Source organism: Artibeus jamaicensis, unplaced genomic scaffold (genome assembly GCF_021234435.1).
Source record: "Artibeus jamaicensis isolate MK-2021 breed Jamaican fruit bat unplaced genomic scaffold, CSHL_Jam_final contig_373, whole genome shotgun sequence".
Lineage (NCBI taxonomy): Eukaryota > Metazoa > Chordata > Mammalia > Chiroptera > Phyllostomidae > Artibeus > Artibeus jamaicensis.
Genome location: NW_026521807.1, coordinates 10,396,563 through 10,423,876, shown reverse-complemented (window position 1 = coordinate 10,423,876; position 27,314 = coordinate 10,396,563). Strand labels below are relative to the sequence as shown.

The window sequence follows — 27,314 nt, the reverse complement described above, 5'->3', positions numbered from 1 at the left end:
TACAACCTCAAACTGAAAGCCAAAAATCTACATTTTCAAAACATTTTGTCAAAACCACAGGATTACTTTACTTATTGTAAACTTTTACTAAAATTTGATAATTTGTAAACACACAAATTTTAACTCTAATATTCTTCTCTTTTCCAAGAGCAGTTATTCTGACTTTAAGAAAAGAGCCCCGACCATTATGGCTCAGTGTCTTGGTCCACGTCTTGCAAAGTGAAAAGTCGCAGGAATCAAAGGTTCGATTCCTAGTTAGGGCACACGCCTGGGTTGAGGGTTTTCTCATCCCTGGTTGGGGCACATAGGAGAGGCAAGCGATCTATGTTTCTCTCTCACCTCAATGTTTCTTGCCCTCTCTTTCCCCCTCCTTTCTTCTTTCACTAAAAAGAAATAAACAAAATCTTTTTTGTAAAAAGTAGCAGGTAATAATAACTTCAGTCAGCCAACATCTGTTGAGATTTAGCTACTCTTAATAGATAAGTGATAAACTTCAGTAGGAACCTGGCTCAGCTTATTATTCAAGTTATTCCAGCGGAGTGATCTTCAGTTTAGTGGAGTTCCCATCTCCTGATCATTTATTCAGCAAATTATTAGGGCTGACCATGTATATCAAGCACATCATAATCTTCTCATGTACATTTTTATCAAGCTGTATTTTTCCAATGACTCAAATATAAAACATCTAGTGACCCAAGCTTGGAATCATATTTTAGAGGCCTAATATCAGCCCTACAGAGAGAAAAGAAAAGGAAGCCTGAAGCTAGAAACCGTGAGAGAGTGTTCTCTGCCCGAGATGGCCAGATTTCCTTCAACGCTGCTCAGACTCTCTTTTCCTGAATTACACGCTTTTGCACACCTGATTTTCTTCAGCATGAGGAGGTAGCTCTGCAGAGTAAGATCAGTGTCTCCACGACCACATTTGCTTTTGAATCCTGTCGTCCCCACTTACTAGATGTGGAACTTAGTAAGTTTTTAAAACCTCTTTAAACCTAAGTTTCTTCTCTAAGTTGAAAATAATAATATCCTACTCAAGGTTGCTGCAGGGATAAAATAAAATAATGTGAGTACTGTGCCAGCAAATGATAAGCACTCAGGAAAGTGTAGCTTCAATTTAATCTTGTCATTAGGAGAGCAGAGAGATGACAGATGAACTAAGATTTATTAAGTTCCAAGTACTCCTTGGGCAAAAGAGGTTCTAGAAATTACCCTCTTCCCGATCTCTCTCCCCACCCCCACCCACTGTTTCTTCTTTATGAATCTGAGAACTGATTCTCAGCCTGTGGACCATCTTTCCCTGCATCTCTTCTTTCTAAATCCTCACGATCCATTTTAGAAATATCACTGTACATCCACAAAACCATTAGCAGGGAAAAAGTGCAAAAAAATAGTAAAGATTCAAGCCATTACCTTAAACTTATTTATTAGTAGATGTTTCTAAGTGGTGAAATTAATAATGATTTTTGTCCTCTTGACTTATGCTTTTTGCATTTTCCAAATTTCTACATTGTCATGTGTTACTTTTATATTTGAAATATATTTTTAAAAGGATGTGTGTGTGTGAGTACATAGCTGGAGGAAGTTACTTGTTAAATTCAGTAAAGATGTGGTTGTAGGAGATTGTCTGAAATAACTGGAGCGTGCGTGAGTACTTAGAGAAAATTATTTTAGAAAAAAACAGGACTCAGACTTAGAAGACATTGGTTTAAATCCTAGTACAATGGTTTAGTAGCTGTATGACCTTAGTCACTAAACCTTTCTAAGCCTCATATTTTCATCCATAAAATGGGTGGTAAGACCTTTCTACACTTAATGCCTTGAAGACTGAGGTTGCATGTTAAAAAATGTATAATATATGGCATAGAATCAGAGCTCAGGTGGCTTATAACCTGACAAATATCTAAATACTTTTTAAAAGTAGAATTAACCAGAAAATTTAGGTTAAAAATTTCTCCACTAATTAGCATTATCTTATGCATTTGAATGTTCCATCTGTATCTGAAGTGTACCATGGTGAAAACTAAACTTAATTTTTTTCTCAAATTCTCCTCCCAAACTAGCTCCTTTTCTTATATTTATTAGTCAAATTGATGAAAAGACTCGCTATATAGATCCCTAAACTAATAACATCATTTCATTCTAACTTCTGATTTTATAATGTTCAATCTGTTCCTTATTCCGATTGAGGTTTCTTCTGAAATACTGGTTTGATTCCACTCTTTTTTTGCTCCTTCAGAGTTTCTTAGTCTCAGCACTATTGACATTTTGGGCTGGGTTATTCTTTGTTGGGGGGAAGAGAGGCTTCCTGTGCATTGTAGGATGTTTAACAGCATCCCTGACCTCTATTTTGTGAGAACTAGAAGTGTCCTTAGACATTGCTAAACGTCTCCTGGGAGACAAAAGTGTCCCAGTCAGAGCACCACTGCTCTACTTTGCTCGTGTCCCATAACAACAGCTCTCTGGGATTGCATAAGAGACGACACTGTACTGCTAATAGTAATAGCGACTTTTTTAACGTTTATCCTCAATTTAGTGATTGAGTTCTAAAATCTTATAGTGAGCTTCCAGGGAGTTGTACTAGGGGATTCAGAATACACAGCATTCATATCTCAGATACTCTCCAAATAGGACAGTGGTTCACGTTTGCCTTATTTAAAGGTGTTATTTATTATTAAATGAAAAGGTCTCCCTCACCACTAAACCTCACTCTGGAAAGAAGCATTTGTTTAAATGGCCTCATTTTAAAATTTCGTGCTGTTAATTGCATTCATTATGCATTTTTCTTTTTTTAAATTTTATTTATTTATCTTTAGAAGGGAAGAGAAGGAGAGAAATATCTGTGTATGGTTGCTTCTGGTGCATCCCCTGCTGGGAACTGGCCCCTGCTGGGAACTGGCCTGCAACCCAGGCATGTGCCCTGACTGGGAATCAAACCCAGATCTTTTGGTTCTCAGGCCTGTTCTCAATCCACTGAGCTACACCAGCTAGAGCTCATTATGCATTTTTCATATTTTCTTTTTGTTTGTGTACATTAGACAGACATTCATTGTAGTGTAGAAGATGCACTTTGTATTTAAAACTATCTAAACCACACCAAAATATTCACTGATGTGTTCATGAAATGTTAAATAATCAAGTATTATGTTTTTTATAGTGCATAAAATTTTAGTAGGTCACTATAGAGTTGTATAAGAGTGTTTTAATGATGTTTAGGTGAACTAGTTGGGTTTTTACATGGTCTAAGAATACATTATTATTTTCCCATTTAAAATAATAAAATATTTTCTCTTGCTGTATGAAAAGTTACCTTTCTGTGTGTTTCAGAAGTAGGTTAGATTGAAATAATTAGGAATGGCTGTAGTTACATTACTTGACATTCATGTGTTAGACTTTGTGCTAAACAGTTTATACACTTTATCTCTTTAAAATGAACTACCTCAGCAGGCATACCTAGAAGAAAGAATAGAGAATAGATGTGGAAGAGAGGTAGAAGATTTCATTGAAAGCTTTTTTAAAGAACTTTTGACAGTCATGGCAACTTATTTTTTTTAATTTTTTATTTACTGATTTTAGAGAGACATGAGGAGAGAGAGAGAGAGAGAGAAACATTGATTTGTTGTTCCACTTATTTATACATTCACTGATTGATTTTTGTATGTGCCCTGACCAGGCTTAGTATATTAGGACAATGCTCTAACCAAATGAACTACCTGGCCAGGGTTTGTTTCAAGTTGTTTTTAGAAAATATGTTCATAATTGTGGGTTTTAATTCTGAGGAGACAAAAATCTATTCTATTCTCATTATAAGGACAAGGTATTCTATTCTCCCACTTTTATATACTCTTCCATTCTCTGAATTCTAGATTATGTTTCAAATATTTACCATTCCATTAAAATTCTACTAGCTATATTCATTCATAGCCTCTTTTGATGAACCCCATTGGTTTCAGTTTATATCCTCTATGAGTTCTTGATGTTTTAAAAACAATTTGACCATTTAATCTTTTCAAAATACTCTATTTTTAAATATATATCTCAAATCTAGATTTCTTCTTGCCTGATTTGCAGATCCTATATTTAACTATACATTGAACATCACAACTAATTTGAGTTACAGTCACAACTATAATTCAATTATGCCAAACTGAATTCATCATGTCTCCCTCACCCAAAATCTGTTTTTTCCTTGTGTTTCCCACTTTGATAAATAGCATCATGATTATCTCCATTTATTGAGTCATAATTAAGGCTTGATCTATGGCTTTTCTCTCTCCCTTATCTCTAATCCCCAGTCAATCATCAAATCATGTTAATTCTATCTCTTCAGTAGCCAGTTCTTTTTTTTAAGATTTATTTATTTATTTATTTATTTATTTATTTATTTATTTATTTATTTATTTATATTTAGATAGGAAGGAGAGAGGGAGAGAAACATCAATGTATGGTTGCCTCTAGTGCATCCCCTGCTGGGAACTGTCCTGCAAGGAACTGGCCTGCAACCCAGGCATGTGCCCTGACTGGGAATCAAACTGCAATCCTCTGGTTCGCAGGCCTGTGCTCAATCCACTGAGCTATACCAGCCAGGGCTGCCAGTTCTTAAACCTGTCATGTTTCTACCCTACTCCTACCATGTTAGTTCTGACTCTCATAGTCTTTTGACTATCTTATGCAGCAATTTACCTGTTGATGTCCTAGATGGTCAACTAAATTTTAAAATAAATCGTTTATTTTTCTGAATTAATAAAAATGCTATGTGTACACTAATATAGACAAAAGAAGATGCCAGGGATAGCCACCAGACCATGCAGCCCTGGGTCTGGTACCGCACGGTGGCAGGAACAAGGCAGTGAGAACTGGGAAAGAACAGGTAGGCATCAGGCTCAGGTGGGTCATGGAGGGCAGCTAAGTCTAATTACCGGGGTCGGGACAGGAAATGCCAAAGACTGAAGTAAGACCGAGAACCATATGTATAATTTCTTAACTAAAATTTATCAGTACCTGGCTTCTTTTATGAGGCGCAAGTCTTCCATCAGGAGAAAGGTTGAAAATTGAAATATGAAATAGAGTCAATTTTGTTATAAAGTGAGAAAGAATAAAAGAAGTGAGAGACTGGAATATGGAATATTTATTAGAAACATAAATGAGGTATAATTGACATATCATAAAATGTACATATTTAAAGCGCACAGTTTGTTTAGTTTTCACAAGCATATGTATCTGTAAAACCATCACCATGATCAAAATTGTGAATATATCCATCATTTCCAAAAGATTCTTTTCACCCCATCACAATGCCTTATTGTTAATAATCTCCAGGCAACCACTGGTTTGCTTTCTTTTCATATACATTAGTTTGCAATTACTTGATCTTTTTTAATAAACATATATATATATTCAAAATAGCATATTTTAAAATATTTACTCATATTGTACATATCAATACTTTCCTTACATTTTATTCCTGAATAATATTCCATTATATCTACATAATAAATTTATTTATTCATTCATTAGATTTTTACTACTACAAATAAAGCTGCCATGAACATCCCTATAAAAATCTTTGTATAAACATATACTTTCTTTCCCCTGTGTGAGGTATAAATACTTAGGAATAAATAGAATGTTTGTGTAACATTATAGGTGCATGCTTAGCTTTTTAAAATACTGCCTAACTGTTTTCAAAATGATTGTTCCAGTCTTCTGTATCCTAACCAACACTTGGTATTATGGGTCTTTTTAATTCTATACATTTTAATGAGTATGCAGTGGTATCCCATTATAATTTTAACTTAGATATCTCTAATGGCTAATGATGGTTAGCACATTTTCACATTTATTTGCCATTTTAATATCTACTTTCATGAATTATTTGTTCAAATAATTTTCCAATTTTTAAAAATTATTTTGTTCTCTTATATATGAGCTTTGAAAGTTCTTTATATGTTTAAGACACAGTTTCATTATTAGATGTAGGTTTTGCAAATATTTTTCCCAGTGGTGACTTATTTTTTCATTCTCTAAACAGATATTTTGATAAAAAGAAGGTTTTAATGTTAATAAAGTACTTTTAGAAAATGGGTTATGCTTTTAACTATCTAATAATTCTTCACCAAACCCAAGCCTACAAAGATTTTCTCCTGTTTATCAAGTTTCTTAAGGATAAGTCTATTATCCACTTTGAGTTAATTTTAATATGTGCGTTAAAGATTGGCTTTGGCCCTAGCTGGCATAGCTCAGTGGATTGAGCACAGGCCTGTGAACCAAAGCAACGCTAGTTTGATTCCCAGTCAGGGCACTCATGCCTGAGTTGCAGGCCAGTTCCCAGTATGGGGTGTGCTAGAAGCAACCATATATTGATGTTTCACTCCCTTTCTTTCTCCCTCCCTTACCCATCTCTCTAAAATAAATAAATAAAATCTAAAAAAAAAGATGTGGGTTTTGTTTTTCTTTGTTTTTGCTTTCTTTGTACTTGTCTATCTATGTGTTTGTGTGTGGAAATAAAACTATTCCAGCATCATTTGCTGAAAAACTTTAAAAAATAAAATAGAACAAGAACCAAAATAGTAGTAACTCTTGAAACCAACCAAGGTAACTGACACAGAAACCAGGAAGTAGTAGTGCAGGGATTTGTAGAATTCTGCAAAGTATCTCATTTCTCATTTAGTCCATTTTTTAATGCTCCAGGTGCATACTTCCTGGTTCTCATACAATGGCATCCTAAATGATGTTGTGGCATCTTTCTTGGGATACATGATCTCAAGTAAGGTAAACTATTTCAACTGTGTACTAAAGTGGGAGATTATTGGATTGAACCAAAAGTGGTCAGTACAAGGGAATATCTCAATTAGTTGTTTGGGGAAAATGTACAATTTATGTCTAATTATATATCTTCTGTATCCCCATAACTCAATTTAATTTTAGGATCTCTTAGGCAGAAATCTTAGGCAGATCTCCTTACCCTGTATCTATCGGTTGCTCCTTGTAATGTCTGCTGAGGATTCTCTGTAGAATACTTTTGCTTACTTTGGAAGAAGATTTTGTATAATTTGTCCTTGCCAATTTTTATTGTATTAGAGAAAGAATTGATATGATATGTTGGTCTTTGGATAGAACAATAAACTACACATAAAAATAATTAGTTACAGATAAATAATATGTATAGGTAATAATATGTCATTTTAGGTGAGGTAAATACATGGAGATGTGAATATTCTAAAATAGTCCAAAAACTTCCCTTGGACATAAACTAAAATAACATTTTGTTTTTTAATCAATATCAATTTCTTGCAAATAATTCTCAGACTCTGGGTTAAAAAACTACTTTTGCTTAATTTTATATTTTGCAAAACTTGTAGTGAAAATAGATAAAATTATTTATTGTCTGTCTAAGCATTTAAAAAATTTGAGATCATCATAAAGTAGAATTTGGAAAGAGTGTTGTTTTTTTCTAATTTTTACAAATTTAACCTGTTACAGGCAATAAAAAAATGGAGATTTGTGAGGTCTGTTTAGCTCTTCATTTTGAAATGTTAAGTACTTTTATTTCTTTGTTCTAACTATAGTCCCTAACTGATTTCATGGGTTTGATTGTCTTCAGGGGTAACTCTGATTTCTCTCTCTAAAGATGAAGAATTATGGAATGGATTAAATGGAATTCTGTGTAGTTAAGAGTAATTAATAATGATTATAATAGCCATTAATTAATAAATCCATTCTAATTGTAATTACTTACAATAGTGAATTAGAAAATGACTTTATGTTAATGGATCAATGAGAGAAAAAAGAGGGTCTTTAAGTTTGTAGGAGTGGGTAGGAAAGTTATTAGAAGATAGAGGATAGGGCTCATTAACGATATCATCTAAATGGCTCATCCATAAACATTTTTCACATATCTTCTGAGATGACAAGATTTTTTTTCTGATAAGACTCTCCATGTCCAGATGTTCAAGGCTGACAAGCTCTGCCGGTATTTCCACCAGATTCCATGGTAAAACATCACAAAGAGCAGCTCTTGATGCTGCATAATGATCTGATTTCCTGTGAGCTAAAAAGGTGCATATCTGACAAACCAGCTGGTTATGTCAGGACCTAAAAAAATGAAGGGTCTGAATTGACCAATATGTACCTGGTTGACATTGCTGTACCATACCAGTTTCTAGTGTTCTGTTGTTTCCAGTAAAGCCATCTCTCATTTTTACCATACTTTATTGTTTGCAAAGTGATTTCACGTATATTACCATAGTGGGCCCTAAAAACAATGCAGTGAAATGAGGACAGATAAAAAACACAGATATCCAGAATGTGGTCATATAGTATCATAAGTAGGGTGCCAATTTTTATCTCTTTTCAGGTGAGGAGTGCAGGAAGGATGAGTTGAATGATCATCTTGACAACAGGAAGTCACAGCTGAACCAAAAGATAATTCCACAGAGAGAATAAGTCAGCTTTTTCAGGGATCTTTATCTCCATACCAGAAAGCCCTTTGGATTTTTCTGACAATAGTTTCTGGTTCCAGGACTTTAAGCACAGGGTTTTCCCTCTGTGTAGTGACTTACAAACAGCTTATATGGATCCCTTCCCCAATAGTTTGAAGGGGAAGGAGGTGTTCTCATCTCACTAGGTTATCTGGAACATCAGAACTCAGGTGGAAGGGAGGGTCAGTGGTGGGACCTCTTAAGAACCTTTTAAATTCCTTTCTCACTGAATTGGTCCTGGTTAAAGCAACAATCCTGTGCTAAGAGATAGCCAAAGGAAAACAATCTCACAGACACTATAGAAAGAGGTAGTTAGTATATCTAGATAGCTCTTTTAACCTTAAACACAGTCAAGAAATAGTGAAGGATCTTGCCTAAAGATCTTCAAGGTTAACACAATATCTTGGTCACTGACATTAACAGAAGCAGAAAAAATACTCGTTGGCTAAATAGTGAAGTGAGAGGAGAGAAGGAAAGAGGGAGGAAAGAAGTAGAAAACAAATGGAGACATGGTCAAAATATAAAGTTCAACTTCTCTTGTTTTTTTTTCCATTTTAAAAAAATATCTGGAAAATTATAATCACAGCTATTATATATAGTTGGAAAACTCAGGAGTTAGCTATATACCAAACAAAAGACATGCTATAACTGTATATCTAAGATCAGTGGCACATTTTTTCCTCTACTAATCCTACTTTAGAAATCTAACTATGGGACATGAAGAGTGATCTGAGCAAAAAGGACATTTTATTTATTTTTAATTTATTGAGTTATTTTTCAAGTACAGTTTTCTTTTGTCAATTTCTCCCATCCCAACCCCCCCCTCCGCCCCGTCTCCCCACCTCCCTCCCATCCCCCCCCTCCCCACAGACCTCATCCCTGTGTCTTTCATACTTGTTCTTCAAAATCCCTCCTCGTTTTTCCCCTTAAATTCCCTTCCCTCTCCCCTCTGGTCGCTGCCCACTTGTTCTCTATTTTAGTGTCTTTGTTTTTATTCTATTTGCTTGTTTATTTTGTTATTTAGCTTCCTGTTAAAGGTGAGATCATATGGTATTTGTCCTTCAATGCCTGGCCTATTTCACTCAGCATAATGCTTTCCAGTTCCATCCATGTTGTTGCAAAGGGTAGTAGCTCCTTCTTTCTCTCTGCTGCATAGAATTCCATTGTGTATATGTACCACAATTTTTTGATCCATTCATTTACTGACGGGCACCTAGGTTGCTTCCAACTCTTGGCTATTGTAAATTGTGCTGCTATGAACATTGTGGTGCATAGGTTCTTTGATGAGCAAAAAGGACATTTTAAAGAACTAAGAAGTACCTGTCTCTAAATAAAAATGCTCTCATTGACATATCTTAAATGTTATACCTCTAAAATCAAAATTAAAAAATATAAGAAAATTTAAAAGTTTGCATTTCAGATCATGTTAAACACATGTATTTCTTCATCTAGAAATACGTTCTACTTAATAGATTTTGGTTTCAATTTAATTGACACATTTTTGATAAACCCAAAGTTTTAAGTGCATTCTTTTAGTAAAATATCAACACATACATTTAATTTGCTTCCAGTCTTTTCCCCATATGTTTGTTAACTTTCAGCTTGTCCCTTAAAGTTCTTAAAAAATCAGTAGAGGTAGATTTTTTTCTGCATCCCTGAGATGAGCAGTGATCTAACTCAAATTATACAGCTGAAATTTTGTTTGTCAGTAAATAAACACACATTTGCTATAATAAAAATAGAACAATAAAAATAACAACGTGGAATTACGTCAATCCTTTACTCTGTACTACATAAGGCACTTTAATAGGTGAATCAATTAGTCATCCTCCTTTTCAGAATAGAGTTGCAATATGGTGATTTTGTACTTTATTGTGGATTTTAATAAATTTTTACTAAAGTGGATTGCAGCTGATCAGCTTACATAGTGATATCTACCTAAAACAAATAATTTCAGGTAATTTCTGTTCTTTTGCTCAAAATGTCCCCCAATTCACCTCCCTACTCCATTTTTATCACACACGAAAGTAAAGATAGGGAAGGGAAATCTTCAAAGATGTTATGACAAAACACACAATTGCAAAATTGAAATGCTTGTTGGATGAATCCTATTATCTCCAGAAGAAAGTACTTTCAGCTTACCTCTCCCTCAGAAAATCGTCTGGTAGTTTTCTGACATTGGTTTAGTCACCTGCCCTAAACCACACAGTTTGCAGCATTGCTGAAGGTAGAATCTAAAGCTTCTGATGCTCATCTCATTCAGAACCATATCAATTTTTAACAGGAAAGAATAAAAAATGATTTTGAGTTAAACCAGGGATCAGCCAGGGGATAAAAGGGCAATCTCAATTTCCAAATTCTTAATGGTCAGCTGTACATGATCTCAGTTACCTAGATAATTTTGAAACTTACTGGCTAATTTTTTTTTGTTATAGTCTAGCACCCTTTCTAATTGGTAGCAGTATCCATTTGAATTGGTCCATTTGTTTTTAATAGCTCTATTGAGGTAAAAATTAATATTTCTTATTTAACTATAATTTTTTAAGTTATATATATATATGTGTGTGTGTGTGTGTGTGTGTGTGTGTGTGTGTGTGTATATCTGTGAAACCATCACCATGATCAAGATAATGAATGTATCCAGCACCTTCAGAAGTTTTCTCATGCTTCTTTGTAATTCCTGCCTCTTGACCCTTCCCCCAGACCACTACTGGTCTGCTTTCTGTCGCTAGAGATTAGTTTGAACTTCCTAGACTATTATATAAATGATTTGTACTCTTTTTTTGGCCTAGCTTCTTTCACTCTGCATGATTATGTTGAGATTAGTCCAAATTGTAAAGCGTATCAATGTTTCATTTGCGTGTGATGCTGAATAGCATTCCATCATTTGAACATACCACAGTTTACTTACCTACTCACCTGTTGATGAACTATTGTCTAAACTGGTAGGGTTATTGGAGCTGTGCAGGGTTGGGCTTTAGACAGATGTGCAATTATGATTGCATTTTGCCAGTTTTGTAAAGCCTGCTTAGCAGTTCATCATAATGTAACTCTTAAAAGAAGTTATTTAGGTTTCAAAAATGACAAACATCAGCATTTAAGGATGAATAGGCTATACTATACTTCTCAAAACAATTTAGCCTGTGCCTATTTATTAAAGCTATTGGTCACGTCAGTCAGTCAACAAGGTGTTTGAATGACCAGAATAATCAAGTTAGAAAAAATGGCTTTCATTTTTATTTTATAATTTTGAGAGGTGTTTTAAAATTTAAGAATATTTTTATTAGAAAAATTTATTAATGTTATTCTTTTAATTGGTTGAAGGGTATAGGACCAAAATGGGGCAGATTTCTGATTTCATTGATGAGCCCTGTAGAGAAATGCTCATATTTCACAGGTATACCATTACTAATACCCCATCCTCTAGTCCCTTTTCATGCAGAACTCCCACTGGGAGTACCATATGAAAAAGAAATGTAGGATGAGACCCGATTATTATAATTCACAAGACTAATTATGACTTTGAGTTTGCCTGGATAAGCTAATTCTTTCTGCACCCTGGGATCAGTAAGCACGAAAGTAGTCTCACAAGGATTTCACTGCATTTAACATTACATATATTTATAAATAAATCCAGAGACATTAAACAGCAGTTCAGTTCTCCAGTATTTTCTTTGTGTTTTGTTTTTAAAATTATAAAAATTTGAACTAAGACAATGCCACAGGTGTAGCTTCACTAAAAAATAAGGTACACACTCAATTCCGTATTTTTTGGCCCTGACTCATTTGCTCTAAATAGACTATTTACTTTTATTGGCATTGCTGGTTAAATAAGACTACAGAGGGACATGGGAAAGCAGGATTAAAGGAAACTTGAAAGAAAAGAAAACGACAGACAAACAGGAGTTGGAAGGAAAAGAGAGAACTGGAAGATGAAAGGCTGGCAGGAGGGGCTCTGTGTAACTTTCATTTTTATTTGTGGAGAACTTTGTGAGCATCATAAAATGATTAGATATTCTTGAATGATTTGAAATCTGTGTTTGATTTTTTTTTTTGGCGTGGTGAATCTCACAAACACTGATTCCAGAGTTTTCTATGATGCCACTATCAACAAATCCCTCCCACGACCTTTTTTATCCAGCCACCCATTCTACAACTATCTGAGAAGGAGTTTCTTTGTATACTGAGTAATTTCCATGTTGTGAGGTTTCTTGTCTTCAGATACCTCCAGTTTTATGCTTTAGTCAGAACAGTCACACAGCAATCAAAAAAGAAAACTCAAAGCAATATTGACTTTTGCACCTTTTACAAAGAATTAGGGCTGTGCACCCCTACCAGTATAGCAATATATTATATAAGGTCAATACCCCTTTTCACATGCCTCTAATTCAGATGCATTTGATGAAGTACAACAGCAAACACTGAATCACTCTAGTAGACATATACAAAACAAGTAATTATTGCTAGTTGCATTAAAATATTTATGCAGTTGTGTGATGAAATCCAGTTTTTAACTGGTTTAAAGAAGGAGAAATTCTACCCCCAACAAGTAGAAAAACTAAATGTCGTGCTATAAGCCATGCTATAAAACTTCTTAATGCAGCTATCTCATCTAGAACAGGCACCATACTTTTTTTAAATAACAGTGCATTGCAACTGGATGTAATACAGTATGCTCGTGTACAAGGCACATATAATTACTGCTATTTTCTGTTGACTTTTCTGCCAAAGTGATCATTTTCTCTATTATCAATTTATCTAATATTTTAGCAAGAATACCCCTTATTGTCACTTAAATGCTTGCCAGGTAGTCCTTGATTATGATTCAATAGACACCTAGGATCACTTGAGCAGTCCTTATTTGGAGTCAGCTATTACAATCATAAATGTTACTGCATATTCTCTGTGTCCAAGATATATAAAGTAGCATTTAGAATAGGCAAAAAAGCTAACAGAGCTTTATTTGTAATGCAGCATATTTTTTCTTTACATTATATAGGACACCAATGCTACAGAAGGTACTTATCTTAAATATCCACAGTGAGTTCCTTCTGCTCTGACATACACCTAGACCCCACTGAAACCAAGAGGATTTTGTTTCCTTACTGCTAAGGTGGGTGTTCTGGGCCCTTTAACTAAATCCACCACTATGAATGAACTTAGAGCAGAAACAGCAAGTACAGCTACATTTAGGCTTATATCAGCATTTCCGCTGAACACATTTTAAAATTACATTTAAGTAATGTGGAGGTTATGACATGAAGTGACAAAACCCAAGCATGTGAGCTGGATGAAACTATCTTTAGTCAGGCTTCCTGGACCAATGCAGTGAAGTATATGAGCTAAAGAAAAGGCTCCGCTTTGCCTCTGAATTTTCAGGAAGAGTGAAGGCTCTTTGTAAAGTCTCAATATTAAGCATATCTTATCTTCACACCATAATGGCATCTGTGGCCAGCATACAAGCCCATGAAGCTTGAGGAAGTTTCCATCTTAATCCTTTCAATGCATCTTCTGCTTCCTCCCGCTGCCCACAGTTGCTTACTAGACTCCATAACCACCGCAGAATGAAAAGAACAAGACATCCTTTGAGGCAATTTTTATGTAACTTCTCTGAGCAAAGCTCTGAAATTAGTTTAGTAATTAGGGGCTGCAAAAGAAATGGTCAAGACAGAACCCTTAAATATTTATTTTATAATATGATGACTGATGCAAGCAAATGACAAATATATCTATGTTTAGTATATCTATATGCATACACTGTAGTAAAATATAGAAACCTTGGTGCACATACCCAGGGCTCTATATTCATTTTTGCTTAATTATTACTGCTAATATCTTTGAGACACATCAGTTGTAAATCTATTTTTGTCTCTTCATTTCCTAATCAGTTCTAGAGCTTGATAGTAAGTACACATATTAATGTCATACCTTGCATGTCATTAATAATAAATTATTATATACCATATTCTAAATGTTTTACTGGGCTATTTTTCTCGAGAATTTAATGGTGTAGTGTAACCAAATATGAATTTTCAAATTTTATATATTGGGGGTTTTAATATACATTAAATGTTACTAAATATTTTTCTATTTTGCAAGTTATTTTAAGAAGTAAAATTTTCTTTTAAAATCTGGAAAATATTTGTTGTTAATCTGATTAATTATTTTGTCTTAGAGAATTTAAGTGAGTATTCTGGTTATAAATATTAATAATGGCTCTTTTTTAAAAGTAGATCTACTCATTTGGGAGAAGAGGTTTTAAATATAATGTTAAGATTAGTGTGATTAAGTACTTTAAATTCTTAAATTCATTTTAACCACTGCTAACAAGTCTAAGTTGAATGCTTTAAAAGTTCTAAAACCATTGTCAGTTTTATTTTGTAAAATCTGCTTCAAAAATTAGTCTACCATTGTGAATGAATTGTGTTTAATAGAGAGATAAAAAGTGGGGGGAGGAGAAATTCAGGAGCAGAAAAATGTCAAGTGAATCAATATGATTAATTAAATTAAATGTGGATTTATAAAACTCATATTCATAATTTACACAGTATATTCATGGTGAATTAAAACATATTTTGAAAATCCCTAAATAAAGCCCCATGAACATGAAGACATTTTTGATCTTTAAGAAATTTTTTAAAAACTTTACATAATAGAATTATGTAGCTTTACTGTTAGCCACTATATGTCAACAGTTTTTTGACAGAAAAATAGAAACAATTTTATTTGTAAAGTTTTAAAGAAAATTATATGTATTTTTGCTACTTTCTGAGATGTTTATCCTTAAGCCAATAGACAATCTTGACTCGCAATGTAACATAGTTTTTCTTATTTTAAATATGTATCAATTTTTTATATTAACCCCATTAAGTTTACAACTCTATGCTGTTCTTTCACTGGATAATTAAATTATTAAACTTAACAGGTCAAATATTTATCAAAACAAAAGTTAATTTTTACAAATGGTGAAACATGATGTAGAAGAAAGGAATTGGTTCTGAGGTTTCTGAAATACATTGGTTTCTTTAAATTCAAATAATACAGAAAAAAAGTGATAACTTAAACCCACTGTAAAATAACATTTATGAATGATAACAATAACAACAGGATCTTCATGTGGCACACACCTAAAATAAGACATTTGGAAGAGTATTCACACACTACCTAATGGTGTGATTTCTGTGTGAGTCAATTTAACTTAAGAAAAGTAATAGTTTTAGGTATTAATTCTGTGTGGTTTATGATTGCTTCCTCACAGAAGTCTATTAATGTTAGTGGGTTTCTCCTCAATTCTGTGTATTTCATGTTGGTATAAAGCCCTTTATTTCTGCTTGCATGAGAAGTATATTATATTGCTTTCATGAAAATTTAGTCATAGCTCAAGCTATTTTAACAAATGACAACTTTTTCCCCTGTAAAGTGTTTCTAAGATATTTTTTATATCACAGCAAAAAAATGGAGAAAAATTGAAAGAATACTTTATTTCCTTCAGTAGCCTGCTATTGGTGATCAAACACAAGGAAACAAGTGTAATTGGTAAAACAAACCCCAAAGGAAGTTTCCAGTATCTCAAATAGGGGGATATTCTTAGTTGTAAATAGCTCAATTTTATTTCCAGAATTTAAAATACGTATCTCTCCCAATCTTGCTTCCAGTTTTAATACTGAGCTTTATCAAAGTAAACAATCAGTTGTTAAAATAGAAAATCCAGCTAGGTTTGAAGGCTGCTGCCACTTTCCTTTTCCTTAGCACTAGTCGATGCCAATAGCTTTTGGAAAAGGGAAGAAAGAAAGGTCTGCTCCTGTGCTGTGTGGAAAGTGAAGGGGCAGAGGGGCATCACTTCAATCTCCTGGCTCTGGTCATTTCTGCCTCTCAAATATCTAGAGAAAAGAGATGCTCTTCATTCACAAAACAAAACAAGAAAATCTCTATAATTATTTTTGGCTCAGATCCATTGAAATTCATTCTCCTGGAAGCGTCTCTGTTTTAGATTAAAACAATGCGTAGAATATTCATTCTCGGCTCTGTCTTTCATTCTTTCTCACTCACTAACCCTGCATGCCACCCACTCCCCACCCAGGCTCCCCAACCTCCTCCCCCTCCCCTCAACCCCTGCCCCATTTTTTCCTTGCTTTCTCTTATTTCTCAGTCTTGGTTTCTTTGGCTCTCTGTTTCAGCCTTTGATTGTATTTTTTTTTTCTCAATCATACCAAAGTTGGGCCTCAAAGGTTGTTAACACTGACCTAGAAGTGCCTACTCAAGGTCTCCATGTTCAAGATCGGTTGTTCAAGTTCCATACCCTCCACCAACCAGGAAATTTCCCCAGTTCTGTGTCACTGATCATATCTAATCAATGTTGATTTGTGATCTGATGTTTCCAACTGAAAAATATATCATAATCTTACCCTGTTCAGTAAAATTGAGGACAGAATTTACTTTTTCTTTCCTCTAGACCTCTCTTCAATACTCAATCCTCAAAAAATACATAAAATTTTCATTTTACGCAATAGGTGGTGGATGTTGCATTCCAGGTATAAAGCATGGAAAATTATTATTTTTAATATAAAAATTCTTCATTTAGTCGCTAAAAAAATTTAGTGCACAAAACCAAAATCTATTAAATTTTTTTCATCACTAACTTTAATTTTGATTTTCTTCTCCTAAAGGGCAAAACTTTTCATAATTTTTTCTTTTTTTAAGTCAAAAAATAAATCAGCAAATGGAGAGTAGAATTCCTGCTCCAAATAGTTTGTGTATGTATTAACAAAAGTTACTGTGCTTTGGAACATGGGATTCTCTTTCTTGAAACAATGGGTTCATTTGGTCTCCTACTACAAGGCAAGAATTTTATTTATAATGACTTACATTTTATGGGATTACAATTTTTTATATTATTTAATTCTTAGTAACATAGACAAAATTGCTGATAAACCATTTATAGAAAGAGGAAGATCTGATACCTACTTTCATTAGCATTAATGTTTTTCTATTTCTCGCTTTCTAATTGGAATAATTGATTTGTGCCCATTTTAGACTTTTGGTTGTTAGGAGAGGCATCCAGCCTTAGTAGTTATCACCCGTGGAGTGTGCATCCTGTCTAGGGGTGCATCCCTACTCCTTTGAACAATGAATGTTTTGTGTGGACACAGTAATCACACATATAAGTCAGTCCTAGCCTTCCTGCCACTATCTTAATCAACAAAACAAAATCCTGACTGTTGCCCAGATAGGAAATGTATCTGAGATTTCCTATCTGTCCACTAACACTACAGTAATCTCATAAGCATGTATTTAAAAGAGTTTGAGTATCTATTTCTAAGACCTCACAAGAACCTTGATTACTGAACTCCATTTGGTTTACCAAAATAAAGGAAAGGGGGGGAGGAAACCCACACACACTGCTATTAATTACACTGTAAACATTTAATAAATATTCTTTCTTTCCATCCGTTGCCCTTTTCAAAAGGAAAGGTGGTAATTTACATGTATTATGCTGTTTCCTCTCATTGTTTTTTTCTTTTCTTTCTGGATTTCTTTCACTTGTGTAAAAAAGAGGTGGACATGTATGAGAAGATAGAAATGTTTAGCTAGTACATTTTTTTATATAGAAAAACAACCTAGGTGCCTTCTACTTTGTCTTTATGACCTTTGTTAAACCACTTCTGGAACCTGCATTTTAATTACTAAATATCATAAAGGGAATACAGTAGGAATACACAACCTGTGATTCTGAGCCAATGAAAGGAAGTTTAATAGCAATGTATGGTTGCTGGAATGGTTATGTTTGATATCCATATGCATGTTCAACTCACACATTCAGGCAGTGCAATAAAGCAGGAAAAAAACAGCTGATACACAAAAGGGACCGTCTAGACAGTACCCCATCAGTCTGGCTAAATTTGGTGCTGGCATTCCCAATGGGATTGTAATATAATTGTTCTGGTGTCTGCGTTCATTCCCCCTGTCAAACACCATCCCAAATATACATCCTTCTGCCCAGACCCTTTTACTTCCATAAATACAAAGCCCAAACTGTGCCATGCTGGAGGAGGTTGTTAGGTGGTCCAACCCCAAGGAAGCACCATAATGTAGCAAAACCACGTTGTTTAATTCCTTAAAAAGAAAGGTTCCCCTGTTACTTCCTAACTTCAGATAGAATTAATTTCATTTAGCTTTTAATAATTTAAAATAAAACATGCAAAAATGTAAAACACAAAGATAAATAACCTTGAAATATTAAGCACTTTACATGAAAGTAAATAAGCCTTTTTATCCCTTTATATTTACTAACCTCTGTTAGAAAATTAAAAGAAATCAGAGATGTGAGAGTGTAATGATGGACATGGGTCATAAATTCTAATGAAGAGAAAAGGCTAATGAAAAAATATTAAGCAAAAGCACTGAAAAAATGCAAATTGTGTATTTTTTCTTTCTTGGGTTTAAAAATGATATTTCTCCTCTTTAAACATCTTTGTAAATAAAATTTCTGTTAATGTATATAGAGATGATTTCATATATATGGCTTTTTAAAAGAGAAACCAGAAATATTTATCCATTGATTTGCAGTAACTGTCAATTAATATTTTTAAAATATTCTGGCTTAAGACATCAAGAAAATGAAAAGCACTACTTACAGAACAAAATACACTAAAAAGTCTATCATTAAAATAAATAATGCACAGATTGATGACAAAAATGCTTATAATCTAAAAACTTGTACAACACTGAATTTAAAGCTGTCAGATTCCTTTTAAAAAAAAGAAAGAAAATCAGATTTGAGGATCCCCATATAATATAATAACCAGATACACTTATTTTATTTTCTGTTCCAAACTGTCATTCTGGGCATTGTTTGGTTATTAAAATTGATCAGGAAACCTATTTTTAAATGTTTTTCTTAACTCCAAGAAAAATTATCTTGGGAAAGTGATTGGATTATTTGTTTTGTCTTATTAATCATGGGTCTATGTTGGTACGTTCTACATTGGAGGCAAATAACCCTTTCCTTGATCCTGTGCACAGAAATTTGTCTCCCATCTCTTAGCAGTTTTTAGATACTAGATCAGGATTCCAACTGAGCGAAGAATCTGGCCCCACCCCCATCATGGACCACTCTGACTAGAGCAAATCCAAAGAAAATACTTCAGGCACTAGATCCTGGCTTTATCCAACTTCAGGAGACTGAGACACAAGCACACCAACCAAACCCGGGCACATGAGAAATGGCTGTTCCAGGAAGAAGCTAGGCACAGGGCCTCACTCACATAAAGACAGAGCGAGGGTTACACAGAAAATCACCACCAGAGCCATCAGGAAGTGTTCGGATGCGTTGTCCAGATGTCTTAAAATCTTCATGTGGAAATGAAGGATAAAAGATCATAGCTGTCTACAATTCTCAAGTGGCAAAATGAGATTGAGAGATTGTAGCCTTCCATTTTTATTTTTAAAAAATAGTAATGTCATTTTTCCCCTCCTTTGTGTGAGATTTTCTTCAGACTTTGCACATGGATATGAGAAACACAGTCATTAATAAAAGACAACATAATGATATTTGAGCGGTGTCTGCCTGCAGCTGGGTGGTTTGCTCATGATTGTTTTTTATTCACTTTATTTTTTTTTTACAATATGTACTGGTAGAAAGTGAAAGAAAGGCACGCTGTAGGCCTATTTGAGATAAAACGGTGTAGCAAAATCTGAGTTTTATTCTTGGTTTTCAAACTATTGAATAATATCCTATGAGACCTCTTAGGTCTTAACTGGATTAAAATGAATATATTTGTGCTCTGGCTCTTTTCAACTAACTCATGTGCATGTGAATTGATGGTGTGCGAGGGAGCGGGCAAGAGCAAGTGTGTGTGACATTGGGAGAGGATGCAGGCTCCAGGCAGAGGGTGGCTGTGTGGAGGAGCTTGCACAACAGTGTAGGCTGCCTCCAAAGAGTGAGCAAAATGAAAATTAGCAGGCCCTGGGGTCTGGTGCATTTTGTTGGGAGCAAAAGAGAAGCTTAGTTGGGAAATGAGGAGGGAGGACAAGGGTGTTGGGGAAGGGAGGGAGGAGAATGGGGTGTGGCGTGTGTGTGTGTGTGTGTGTGTGTGTGTGTGTGTGTGTGTGTGTTGGCTCTAAGGTTTCAGTTCTGGCTGAGCCTCCGGTTTTTGTTTTGTCGGTTCCTGGTGTAAATAGGCTGGAATTTCAGGTTCAGGTTGGAGTGCATGCAAAGGGATCGTGATTGGAGTTTCTTTTTCTGGCCCTTCACTATGGCTGCTGCTCAGAACATTGCTGCTGCTACAGAGGGGGTTTGGGGGGAGCAGCAAGGGATGGGGGTCTGTCTGCAGCTGCCCCTCTCACACTTGAATAAAAGAACTTTTTTTCAGGGGTAGGGAAGCTGTGAATACCTTTCCCAATAAAAGATGAGGCATATTGAAAACTATATTAAATTACCCTGATTAACAATTTAGCCACGAACAGGGGAGCTTTGGGAGATCTCTATAGGCAGGACTGGGGGCTATTCATGCCAGCAGCTAAGAGGTCGAAAGGTTTCTGAAGTTCACAGGCTCAGAGCCTTTGTTATGCTAACAGACAATCTCAAATCAGCTGCCTAGTGGAGTGTGAAATATAAATGATTCCTTGAGAACTTCCAATAAGTTGTCACTCTTGCTCTCCAAATACCAGGACAGGCTGCTAATTTCTAGCAGGCCCTTTTGCAACATTGCTAGCCCTGAATGAATGCCTTTGTAGTTCAAAATAATCTTTTCAAGGGAGCTGTCCTATCATCATAGCCCAAATGCATCTTGGTTTTGACTATTAAATGAAAATCAGGGCTCAGCAGTGCTTGACTTTTCCAAGCGGGCCGATGTTTGGGAAAGGTGGTGGCAGCTCTCGTGCACAACAAGTTAGCACCCACTGCAGGAGGGCTAGGGCATTAATAACAGGCCTCCGCCCCAGGAGCTACCCTAACAGTCACCCCCACTCCCTACCCAGGAACAATGCTCTGGGAGAGATTTACGTGGCTTCCCTCAGGCTGGACTACCTTCTTCTTTCAACCACATCAACATTTCTCTGATTTATGGGCCCTCTGTCCAAGAGGAGAGCCAGCTGACCTACTAGCATCTGACTGGTCACTTCGAAGCATCAACTTTGAAGATGGACGTATTCATTCTTCAGGGCAAGTGAGGCCAAGGGGAAGAGGGCAAGGTGTATGTCCAGGCCATGACCTTAGTATCAGATGCCTGTGGATATTATTTTATGGTTTTCCCATAAGAGGGATACAAACATGGCTTATGATCTTGGGTGTGACCTTTGAGCATGTACAGATGAATGTTCATGAAAAGGGGTCATAAAATCATGTCCAGTATCAGCATGTCCAGGAAAAAGGTCCTGGCTTTCTGAGTCTGAATTGCAACGTTTTCAAATAAGGAAAACCACTTCCTGTTCCAAAAGCCAAGCAAGTTGGGAGAGCAAGAATGAGAATCTGGCTGGAAGAGTGTGCCCAAATTAAACATTCTAGTAGGAAAGAACAAAGCTAATTTAAACAAATAAAAGGAAAACAGGCAAAAGAGAGGCTGGAGACCAAAGGAAATTAGAAATCCATCTGTATCAGTCTTCACAAAGGAAAGAATAATAACTCAATAGTGGTAATTTGGGTCCTAAAAATTTTGATATTTCTAACTCTAATATCCTCAGCCTCTTTGCTGAAATACGAAAAGGTCCGTGATATGACAAAAGTCTCTGCTTTTTTCAAATAGAGAAGATTCGATTTTTGGTAAGGAATAGGAAAGAGTCAAATGGATTATGTTTCTTAATATATTTTAGGGTAAGTTTATAAACATATAAAAGGTATAGATTTTAATATATCCTGAGGTAATTTTATCAAGATTGAAGATAGAGCTATGCAGAAAAACAAGGACCTTGATTTTTCTTCATCTTCCTCATCCTCTAACTACAATTTAAAAGTATTACTAACCACAATGATTTTTAAAATATTATCTCAAAAATGTTTGAAGGGGTTCATTTTGATTGATGTAAAACTGGTTTAAGTAAACACCTTTTCTGTTAAATTATACTGAGATTGCAACTATATTTTCAAAGATTAATTAAGTATAAATGAGAATGGTGGTACACCTTGTACCAGTTTGAAATCAACTAGTTTACATGTTTAAATTTTGTTTTTAAAGCCATGATGCAACTATAACTGTTACAGACTCTGGAATTTGACTCAGAGAATTTAGCCATCAGAATAAGAGAGTATTTAGAAATTAAGTAATTATTTGTCTTTCAGATTCTTACTTGTTTCATTCAGTAAAGCAATCTGCCAATATTGGCTAGAAACATAGTTCCGATTACGGACGTCGAAGGAGTAAAAGTTTGTGGTTTCTTCTGGCCAAATACCAGAATTCGACAATAATTTGTTATTGATCCACTCACACCCTTTTCAGAGGGACTCAGGATTCTGCTTATCCCTTTTTCAGAGATAACAGAATGATTGGTCTCGAATGCACTTCTAATTACACCATCAGAAAAAAAATAATCACACACACAGATGAAGGCAACATGGATAGCTAGAAGTTCAACAGATGTGACACAATGTGCTTAAAATTAACTTTTCATCCCCTTTCCATTTTTAAAAATTTAATTAATATTAAACCGTAAGTAACTAGATGTTATTGACACTCGCTGGACATTCAAAGGGGAAACACCTTCCCTGTGCTTCCAAATACTTATTTTACCACTTCCAAGTGTCCTCTCTCTTTCCAGTCTTTAACACATCAAAACAGGGAAGAAAGAGCTTTTGTGTTATAACTACAGAGAAAACATTTGAGAATGTGTCAGTGCTGTGAATACCAGCACCAGTTTGGGGGTTGGTTTGTTTTTCCCCCTGCCGTGGTATTTCTTTTCCCTTTGCTTTTGCCGTCTTTAAACTCTAGCCACTTTGAGAAAAGCAATGGTTGAAATGAAAAGTTAGGACAAGCTGCATTAAACCCCTGTGCTGCCAGAGTATGAGCATGATGAAAGCAGTGCGGGAGAGTGAGGAGCCAGAGCAGCCTCACACAGAAAATTAAAATAAAATACAAAATAAAAGCTGGTCTTTTGTCCTTCCTCGTCAATACTTAAGATCCTAGAGGAAGGGAATTCCTGTTTACAAAAAAACGAGTTTCCAGGATTGCCAGGTCTCCATAGTGGGTGTCTGGGTGTGTGTGTTTGTGTGTGCATGTGAGTGTGTGTTTGGGGAGAAAAGAAAGAATGGGGGAGGAGGAAGGGCAGATAACTTTACTGACATATTAATTCTTTAGATAGCAGTAAATGAATGGTCCAAATAGACATTTGTTTCCCTTAATAGGTTTTGTACAGGTCTCTTACAAGCTGTGGCATATGCTTCATTTATATGTATATTTATTTAGAAGGATAGAGAATAATAGGTGTAGTTTGTCTATAGTCGCAGTTATTATTTAAAATCCAAAGAGGTTACAACTTTTCTCTACTCCAAACACGAATACAAAGATCTCTTGTATATGCCTTCTGCATTATGTTGAAGGCCAATTAAAAATAAAGATAATATTCTAAGCATCGAGCCCGAGGAGGAGAAAGAAGGAGGCTAAAAGGCAAAATGACTCCAAGATGGCTGCCTCTTCCTTCCTTGCCCTCCTTCTGCCTGTTTTCCACATAGAAATTAATGTAATATTTTGTTTAGAAATCACATTGTAGGTCATTTGTAAATGAGGCAGCCCCGGAGGCACCCATCTCTGCCTAGAATACTCTCAGAATGCCATTGAGGTATGGAGAGAGATTAAAATGCAAACATTTAAATTTATTTAGATTTGTACGTAGTGCCTGGGCTCACACACATAAACTCTTTAATACGGGGACAACACACACAGCTGCAAGTGGGATGAAAGATCGAAATTTCTCTTAATTCTTAGGACAGAAGGGCAAAGGAGGGCGCCAGGCCACCACCTTCCTCCCCAAAGGTTCAAAAAGATCCTGTTCATGGTCTGGATTCGATTTTTTTAAAAAAGATATATGTTACTGATGACTCTCTCATTAGGCGGACTTCTGAAGTCTGGGGAGACAAGATTTCCATAAATTATCTCTCTAACTCATCCCATGCTGGTACAAAATAAAAAGCTAAAATTGCTTTTATTTTTTGCATTTTTTCAAAACAGAGAATAGCAAGCTAAACAGCTTTCTGACTCACCTGTTAAAGATTAGGATCACTAGCAATTACTGCTATTAATTATAATAAATATATATTCTCAATCACAAAATCCTGCTCTAAAGCTAAACTAGAATAATGTGAAGAATAAATAAAAGTATATCTGGGGCTTTATAACAGATTTATAGCAGGTGACTGTGTAGACTGGAGTGCATTAGGCATAGAACAAAGCAAATGGTTTAGTTCCTATAGGAAATATATTAAAAAGAAAAAACCCACAACCCTTTATCTAAAAGCCATCAGGGACAAGCACTCAATACAAGTTAACAAGCAGGAACTGATAAGATAACATTTATATGAGGTCAGAAGTCAAATGCCAGTCAAAGGCTTTTAACCTCTTGGGTCATAAACAGGAATAGTTAAAAGTGAGAGGTAGTTATTTATCGGATTTTAAGGGTACCTGATCATTGCCAGAGAATCCCCGATAATGAAACTAATTAGGATTTATAGAAAAAGAACTTCGTAGCTGTTCAAAGAAAATTAACCTACAAACCCATAATTCTTCAATTGTAGGGAGAAAAAACAAACAAACAAAAAATCCTCTTTTGAGTGGAGGGGAAAAAATATAGCAATTTACACAGATTTAGTAACATAAATCTCTCCCAGAAATAATAATTTATAGCTAATGTACCTATGGATTAATATATGGTGAAAGATATATCTTGAAAATTCTGCATTCACAATCTAACAATAAAAATAACCATTACATAATTTATTTCCAATTTTTGTTCTTTTTCTTTTACTCCCCTTCAAACCTCCTAAATTAGACAGAATACAACTCCGATATCACGATACTTTTTGCTCTGAAAATGCCATCATTTGTAAATTAAAATATACATATACGTATTCTAGTAGCAATTATTTTAAAGCATCAAACTATTGCAACCGCTTAATTAAATTTTTATCCTAATCTACCCAGAGAAACAGCTGTCTCTCCTTTTATTTGCTGTCAGAATATTTTTCTTTGTTTTGATTTTTGTCCTTTTTTGTCTTTTTTTAGTTATAAACTCCAAACTCCCAGACAGTTCCTGGTCCCAGAGTCCATGCTGACTTATATTTTCAAAGCATACCATCCCCCTTTTTTTTCTCTTTTGCAATAAAAGAAAGCAGATCTAGATCTCCCTTTCCAGAGAGATAGAGGGATTGCTGTTAGGCCTGCTAAGGCCCACTGTTTCTTTAAACAGAGTCCACAATACACTAGGCGAACATTGTGGATTTAAAATGCTTTTAAATATTTATCAGAAGTATTTTATCATCATATTCAAATGACACCTGGAGTGCACTCACCTTTATTGACAAGCTCTGTTCTGAAAGTCCATTTGCTTCCTTAAAGCCCCCCAAGCAGAACAAGGACTACCCGTTTTCATTCAGTTAATGTTTAGTAAAAAACCAAGCAACCTTAATCAGCATGCTGATTGCATCGTCAACTAACAAATAATTTACTACTCTGAGCATTGCATTCCATTAAAAGCTCATTAAATTTTCTGTTCTCCAATGGGAGGTTTAGCTTTTGAACTGCATGCTTTTGCTTCGAATGATCATTTATTCAATTTTTGCAAAATGTTGTGTTTTTTTTCCTGAAGTATAGGTGAGCATTTCAATACCTATACACTGCAGACATATGGAAATACAGCCCAGAGTTTGAGAATGTGCCATTTGATTTATAAACTCTGTTTAATAAAAATTCAACATAATCTCATATACTTTTAGGAAATCCTAAAATCACTGAGTATATCTGTAGTTATGCCTGACCAAAACAAAGCCTCAGAAATGTGAATACATAATATAAAACGTCAAATCCCTTTTTTAAAGCTTAAATTTTCCTTTTTCACATATTGTAGCTATTGTTATTTTTATTATTTTTATCCTTGTAAACAGCTATTTTCTCCTAATTAAAAAGGAGTGTGACACCACAAAGCCTTCACCATATTTGATGCCAAACTTAATATCTCAGTGTGGGGGAGGGTGAGGAGTGGGCACTGGGGGTTGGTGGCCAGTTACCCAAAGAAATCTACATCACTTCCTGGGGTTTACACATTTTACAAACTCACAAGCCCCTGAATTATTTCCATGCCCAGACTGGTCTAGGAAAGAGTATTATTTTTAATTTAGGAAAATGTAGGAAAATATTGGCCCCCAAATTAATATGCATCTTTGGATTGCTAATTATGCTCATTGCAAATTTGGGTCATTTTGCATGAGTGACTCTAATGCAGCGCTGAGATTGCCATGCAGCGCAGTGGATCCCTGATTCCCGTGCTAATCCTGAACTCGGTGATTGTGTCAGGTGCAGTTCTGTGTGCTCTAGCAGCTGGCTCATCCTCATCAATGCAAATAAGGCAACTCCTACAATCAGAGCCTCGCGAGTGTGAGGCCTGATTGCTGAGGGCAGGCTGGAGCACTACACAGACTCTCACTTTCACATCACGCTAAGTGACAAGACAACTGCAGTGTCCCTCCAGTTCAAAATCAACCTTTCAAAAACAAAACAAGAAGAAGAGGGTGGCTACAAAGAAGAGAAAGCCCCAGTGTTGGGGAAATGGACTTGTTTAGATAGGCTTTATTTAGACACAAAGATAATGTAAAATGAATTTCAACAAATAATTTTCTAGCTCCTGTTCTGTGCAAGG

General features: G+C 35.2%; 1 long non-coding RNA gene across 2 annotated transcripts in view; it reads right to left on the bottom strand.

Annotated features, from left to right (window-relative positions):
• Positions 1 to 26,038, bottom strand: part of LOC119059819 (uncharacterized) — a 37,149-nt gene extending 11,111 nt beyond the window's left edge. For both annotated transcript variants that reach the window (XR_005084462.2, XR_005084463.2), the window contains exon 1: positions 25,972 to 26,038. This is a non-coding gene — a long non-coding RNA (uncharacterized LOC119059819). The remainder of the gene's footprint in view (positions 1 to 25,971) is intronic.
• Between the last annotated feature and the right edge of the window lie 1,276 nt (positions 26,039 to 27,314).